Genomic DNA, 7,723 nt, shown 5'->3' with positions numbered 1-7,723 from the left:
ACTATTATTCGAGATTATTTTCCTGCTTTTCTAAGAGGAATAAACTTTAAAAATTATATTAGAAACAGTTCCCCTACTACCTTCTCCCCATTCTAAATAAAGCCAATGGGTGGTAAGGGTCCTTTTATCCTTTCTTGTATTATGCCAAAGAATCGACTTATTTTCACTGAAAATTATAAGTAAATGAAGCTTGGTATAGCCATAATGACTTGAGTCAGTATACCATTTTATCCCAAAATGCAAAATTTGTCATCACAATCCCATTCACCAGGAGCCTTGAAGCATTTTGTTTACTCCAAAGGACTTGTTTTTGTTTTGCCTTTTTATTTAGTCAGTTTGATCACATTTATTTTTTTAAAAAACTGAAAACCACCCTCCCTTATATGTTGATATAACTGTCTGATTTGATATAATCTGTTTGCTGTTTAACAGGTCCCTGTAAGCAAGCTTGCAAGTGTATTTTGTGTACATTTTATCTGAGGTGAAATGAAAATTCTAAAGAGAAAATATTTTAAAATATATTGTATTTATGTTGCTTGTGTTGTAGAATAAAGATTCAAATGCATTAAAAAAATCTAATATGTGGAACACCTTTCTTTACCAAATATATAGCAAAATGATGTAAATATCCTATGATATGCCTAAAGAACTTGGCTTCTTTCCATGGAATTTCATAACTGAATGAAGAGCCCACCTTCCAATTCTATGGCACAGGTTGGTCTCTGCTGACAATTTGATACATGCCTAGAAAATACATTTGAATATATATGTGTGTATGGTCTGTATATACACACAGTCATTTCCTTTTAAAAAAAAAAAGGGGGGAGATGGCTTATTTTACAATATTGATTTTTTTCTCATAAGAATAGATATCAAATTCATATTATCAGTCGATACTGGTATAATTTATTCATTTAAGAAACAGTGTTACCTTTTGTTCTTAAATGGCTAAATCAATAGGAATATTATTAAAAGGTAATACAAACACTTAACTTTATGATTTTATTGCAGTTTTAAAATTGACTGTTTCAAAAGCCTATTAATAGTATAAGCCTAGGAATCACCAGGCCCAAATTGTGCAAACTGCTGTTTGGCCAATAAAAGGATAAAAGACACAAAATGCTATAGAGATGGAATCTGTGTATATGACCTTAAATCATATAGGATGATTATATCATTCTATCGCACACTCTGGTAACCTCACAGTTGTATTATTCGCACTTGGGTCATTTCCACCTTATGGACAAAATGAAACAAATAGATACTAACATACTTTGCATAAGGACATCACAAAGTTAAACATAAGTGACCAACTACGTTCATGCATGGTGACAGCTGTGACAGCAGAGAAGGCCTTAGGCCTTAACCCAAAAAGCAGAATTAACATCCCAAGCCTTTCTCCTTCCTGAGAGTGGGAAAATCAGACAATACTTGAGTATAGAACTCAAGGTTCCTGCTCTGTAAAATGAACATAAATTCTTACCTCAAAGGGTTGCTTTAAGATAACATGAGAGCCCAGTGTTGCAGTGCTTTGTAAATGCTAGTGTCTAATAAATGCTATGTGTTGAAGGATAACCTGTTTCATAAATGGCCCCACTATTTTGCAAGATGGTTTATACTAAGACTCCATTATCACACAACTTGAAAAAATGATCTAACGTGTATATATCTGTGACTTTTATATCCGTGAATGCACTACAACGCAGAAGGTTTAACATTTTGTGCCAGTTATTCCATTATTAATATCCAGCAATGAATACAACGTGTGCCTAAATCTATATGTATTTCTTTAAAGAAGAGACTTGATACGCTTCAACCATTTGGCTTATAATCAAAACTTGTATTATAATTTAGTTTTGATAAATATTTCATATCACTCATTAGAAAATTTACTTTCCTATCTGGCTTAAAGGTAGGTTCAATAAGCAAGTGAAAATAAAATTGAAGCATAATGCAATATTGTGGCTTTCACATATTGACCAAATTCCTGTTATCTCAAGCCTTTGAAAGAGCACTCTAAGCATGCCTTTTATCTCTTCTTTGTTTGTTTTTATTTATAGATTCCTAGTTGCAACATCTAGCCATTGGTGCCCTGAGTCTGCCCTCCTAACTTAATCTGGTTGCACAAAATGTTTTGTTGTCAGAGAAACAAACCATCCAGTTGAATGATCTCATCCAGACTCAGAGATGGCAACAGCATAATTAAATTCGAGAAAAATTATAAGCAGTTTCCAAATCATAAAAAAAAAAAAGTCCTATTTCAACATGCAGGATCAAATTCGCAACAGTTTAGAGATGAGAATTCAAACACTGAACTTTGGTTGACTTTGATATAGTTTTGTCTTCCTTCTATCAATACTGGCATCTCTCATTTATTGCCCTTCTCTTGGCTATGCTTCGCAATGTTGCATTGTTTACAAATCAAAGGCAAGACCCTCTACCAGAAAAAATAGTACGACTCGCCTTAGTGCAATAGCACTCACTCTACTATAGTGGTCTGGAACCAAACCCTCAATATCTCTGAGGTGTGCCAATTAATTAATGTGTATTAATTAATTGCTATATTGAGCTATTGTTGTGACTGGTACAAATGATGTAAGAAAGTAAAACAACATTCATTGCCAGTCTCTAGCAGAGAATGACCTCCAAGAAAATAAATTTGATGTTAAATGTCGTGACGCAGACTCCATTATCACACAACTTGAAAAAATGAGTACTGAAGTTAATTTACCAATTATAAAGGAAAAGATGCTGTTGGCTATATTATAGTTAAAAGTTCAAAATTCCAAGGTTTGTTTTAATCTGTTCCTAGGACAGCCATTGAATCAGTAAATACTTGAATTTTGTAATATAACAACGTATTGTAAAAATAACATTCATCTAAAGCCTAGAATAGATTAATTTTTCAAGTGAGAGGAATATATATTATTACAGAACTTTCATATCAAAGCCATTTAGAAATGAGCTTCTTGGAAAACAGCATATTTGACATCTGCCCTAAGATTTGGAGACAAAGGCTTTACATTAATATAGATTTAGAGTTAAATTTTACATTGTTAGATTGGTAAATCTAATTTAACCGGGTCTTATTCCTATGGGGGGTGGGGAGGAAGAGTCTATAAACCTCTGGGGATTAGAGAATGGCATGGGGATAAAAATAACATCTCCTACTTGCCAGGTTCCTCTGCCAGCCCCAAGCTATGCTTGGCTGGGCAGCAGCCCTCCCTTCTCTCCATACACTCAGCCGAGAACATCTGTGCATTGCCTCCTTTCCTGCTCATGCTACTCCGAGAATCAAATGGAAAATTAACACAATCATAGTGTTGTTGCAGAGGCTGCCACTGAAAGGATGCATGGGATTCGGTAATTATCAGAATAACTGGGATTGTGTCTTTCATGAAACTGTAGACTGACCAATATTCAGTAATGGGCACGAATACAGACGTATGGGACCAGATCTCTGATCCAGAGATGGTAAATAAATGCTCCCAGGCCATCTTTTTCCATTACAAGTTTTCACCCAAGAGCATTAAGTAGAATCCTAAGACTGAAAAGTATATTTGAGATATTAATCTATATTCTTTTTTTCTCCGAGTATTTTCCCCATACCTTTATTCAAGTAAATAGTTGGCTCAGGGATTCAATGTTTCAAAGGAGGGAAATAATGGGGCAGAATGACCAAAAAGTTGCCTGTAACATCCTTTGGCTCTTATATTCCAAAAGCCTAAGTCATATTCATATATATGTATCCAAAGTGTTAATGTGGGTTTTGAGGAGTATGCTATGAAAACGAAGTGTAGACAAATTCTAAGGCAAAACATGAGGTTTCTAGGATAAACACCCCTGTTTCCTCTGACCAGAACTAAAGGAGAGGAGGTAGACAGCAGGACGACTTCATGGGGGAGAGGCTCCTGCACTGCCAAGGCTGTAAGAGCCCAGAGGAGGCCAGCCTGCATGGTGTCCCATGGCTGCAGGCTGGGAAAAGTTCTAACCCCGGGGTGTGGCACGAGGGAGAAGACGGATCTCCACACTTCAACCCGTGGTGTGACATCCTTTGGCTCTCTTATTCCTAAAGCAGCAGGGTGAGCAGCCACCCTGGCAGAATGGATGCTCGGAATACTTTTCAGTTGAGTTAGTGAAAAATAAGGAAAATTAAAATTTGATACACGAAGTTATGGGCTGAGATTTATACCTGCTTTTGTAGTGAATAATCTAAAAATCATGATATGTCTGGCTTTATAGGGAAATCGGATTAGAGGGTGGCAGGGGGAGACAGCTGCCCTGACAAATGCAAAATTATTTCCAAAGAAGTGCCAAGAGTTAGCAATTGAAAAGACTTTTCAAGTTCAATGTCAGTGCCCCTCAAGATCAGAAAGGTGTCTGCTCCCTTTGGGAGTCAGGCTGCTTCATTAAGTTGTCTTCCCTTAGGGTCCCAAACGCCCTCCCCTTGGATGTGTGAACTGTCAGGACAGAGTTTTGGTTTCTCCTATTGGGCAGGGCCCCAGTTGCTGCAGATAAATCAAATGTGAACCCACCTGATTCTATAGCCTCCCTTTTACTTGCTTCTAGGTGAACCTAGGTACCTTCCCTCAACTCCCCTCCTGCCATGGCTGCAATTGCCCCACTTCGTGTTTTAGCTAAGCAGCACAAAACACCTCCCACTCCATGTGGATTATAGCCAGATACAACCTTAGAACCGCAAATATTTTCTTTATATAATCTTCACTAAAAATATGAGGACAATAGCCGAGTGACTCAACCTCTATCAAAAACATGCCTCCCCTCATCTACAACCCCTTCTCCTACCCTAGCTCACATATGCACCTGAACTGTCATCTACCTAGATAGTCTCAAATTGTAATGTACACAAGAACAACTTGATTGATCGCAGACGGTCAGGCTTTGCCTCAGAAATTCTGACCTAGTCAGAACAATGCAGGATTCAGGAAATCTGCATTTTGACAAGCTTTCAAAAGGATTTTGATACAAGAGCCTGTGGATCACGCTTTTAAACTTATTCTAAGAAGTTAAGTCTCATTCTTAGATTCCTATTCTAAGAATCTGGTTCTAAAAATCTAATGTATAATCTGACCTAAAATTAAAAGGCTGTGAGTTTGGCCTCTAAATAGAAGAGTTTCGGTGGAGGCCCAGAGGTAGGCAGCAATTCAAGCATTCAACAACCCAGGTAGCTTCACTTTAGAGCAGAGATTTGTAATCTGGGGTATGGAAGGGGTTTATAAACAAGGAAGGGAAAAATTATAGCCTTATTTTTACTGACTTCTAACTGAAATTTAATGTTTCTTTCCCTTTTGAATGTAGGCAACAAACCACTGTGATGATGGCAGGCCCTGTGACTCATTACCTTATTACAGAGCCCACAAAATTCTGATGCACCTGGGAATATTTTGATAAACATTGGTTTCCTTTGTAATAAAATGTAATTTATATATGCATTTTAAGTTATTTAAAATATTTTAAAGTATTCCGAAAAGGGATTCATAGATCTCTCTAGATGACCGAGGAGTCCAAGGCACAACTGCCAGTTAGAGAAATGCTGTCCTAGGATCCTCATAAGGAAGGATGGCTGTAAATCTGAAGTAAACTCATCAGATTATACTTGGAACAGGTACATTTTCTCTCTTGTGTCACCTTATATTCTGTTGTGATCACCTTGGGATCAGAAGCCCTAACTCCCAGTCTTAGATCAACACGGTGTGTTTGTGAGCATGTTACTCTCTCTGAATCTCATTCCCTCATCTGCCATGTGGCAGGGCTGGGAAAGTGACTGTCCACCTCCCTTAAAACATGAACAGTTAAGTCTCCCTGATTAGAGTCTAACAACAAGGCAGCTCCTGTGAATTCTCATGAAGGCCCCTGCTTTGGAGGCAAAGGAGGGACAGTGCACAGATTTTTTTCCTACTAAGAAAGAAATGTCTTTCTGCTATAGAGTAAAGCTTACTAAAAATATTTTTCCATATGTATTCATGAATTTCATACAGTTTTAAGATGCCAGTTGGTTTAGGTTTTTAAAGTGCTGTAAGAAAAAATAGAATGCCCTAAAATTGCCTCTACTCTCATTTTTAAAAATGGAAAAATTCAATGTTTTTATGTCAGGATGGTACTTTACATTAAAAAAAGTATTCTCATGTAAATTTTAAAAATTGCTTTGAGCTATGAATATTTCAAAACTAAAAAATAGATTAAGAACGTTTACAGATGAAATGGGTGAAATATAAATCAAAAGAACTAATTTTAAATTCTTATCCAGATTCGGCTCCCTATTAATGAATACACTAACCCTTTAGATGTCTAGAACCAATCTGATTACTAATTTCTAAGCTAATTATTATTTTATAATACTCAGTAACTAATACCGCCAATGCCTTTATTAAGGAGACCTGACAGATAAATGGTCAAACCCAATTATTTTTACAATCTCACATATTAGTCAACAGACTATGAGATAAATCTAGGGGAATTTTACCTATTACACCAACAATGAGACAACCACTGTTGATTATTAATCATTTCTTCATCATTTTCATTTTTAAAATGAATTTATAGTCTATGGCCATGCTACCCTGAACAAGCCCAATCCCATCTGATCTTGGAAGCTAAGCAGGGTTAGGCCTGGTTAGTACTTGGATGGGAGACCACCTAGGAAGACCAGGTGCTGTAGGACTAAAAAAATAAGAGATTGTAAACTGACAAGGTCCTTGCAATCTGTGAGGTCAACCAAGGGTTGCCTTGCCTAAAAAAAATAATAATAATTAAATAAATAAATAAGAATTTTAAAAAATAAAATGAATTTATAGACCATTGAACTAAGCATTTTCTTAAGAAACGTGAGACTGAGAGGACAGAACTTTCCAAAGGAAGAGGTCTCTGCTCCTAAGTTTGCACCGTCATAGAAAGAATATTGCCATGTGGGTGGCGTACCAGGGGACAAAGAACCTAAACAAGCTCCGGGTCCACATCCTCACTCTCGCAATATTCAGAATTGTGCTAGAAAATTTACTTACGATGTCTTCTTGCTCTCACTAACACCCTGCAAGGTAAGTTTCTCAGCTCACATTTTACAGATGGAGGAAGTAAAGGCTCCAAAAAGTGAAAGGGGAAATAAATTGCTAAAGGTCACATGGTTGGCAACTGTCAGAGTCAGAATTCAAACCCAGATCAGTCTGACCACAAAGTCATGCTCTCATCACTTAACATGATAGTACAGCCTGGGCGGAACTGGCCCAGTGCAGCATCTCCAACCTCGATTAGATGAAATCACCCACAAAATTCAAACCTTTTTAAATTTGTGTTCTCAGAATTATTGTGTTATACTACTCCTCACAATGGGACACAGTCTGCTGTCATGACCATGGAAAACCCAGAATAAATTTACCTGCTACAGGAATAAGCAGCATGAAATTCAACTGATGGTTGTAGTCAACCTAACAATTTAGCATTTGCCAAAGGACAATTCGAGAAAGCTAATATTTATGACAAACTTAAAGATCGTTTTAAATATCTACAATTTTTAGAATTTCTAATTTTATTCCTACATTAGGTTATGCTGTTGAAAAGTAATGTATTCAGAGCAAATTATCTCAGCTTCCTTTAGAAATGCCTTTACTGAATTTTTAATGTTATGCCCTCAGCTTTTAAAGAGGGTCGATATGAGAAATTGCCAGATTCGTCTTCTATAAATCTATATTAATAGTAGGTGCCCATT

General features: G+C 36.7%; 1 non-coding gene across 1 annotated transcript; it reads left to right on the top strand.

The window, feature by feature from the left end:
• The first annotated feature begins 6,563 nt into the window (after positions 1–6,563).
• On the top strand, positions 6,564–6,682 carry LOC120607952 (5S ribosomal RNA). The gene has a single exon (XR_005654276.1). It is a non-coding gene; the product is annotated as a 5S ribosomal RNA (ribosomal RNA).
• Positions 6,683–7,723: the final 1,041 nt, after the last annotated feature.

This window comes from Pteropus medius, unplaced genomic scaffold (assembly GCF_902729225.1).
Source record: "Pteropus medius unplaced genomic scaffold, Ma_sr-lr_union100, whole genome shotgun sequence".
Lineage (NCBI taxonomy): Eukaryota > Metazoa > Chordata > Mammalia > Chiroptera > Pteropodidae > Pteropus > Pteropus medius.
Note: the sequence above shows the minus strand (reverse complement) of the source record. Positions and strands in the feature narration are given on the sequence as shown.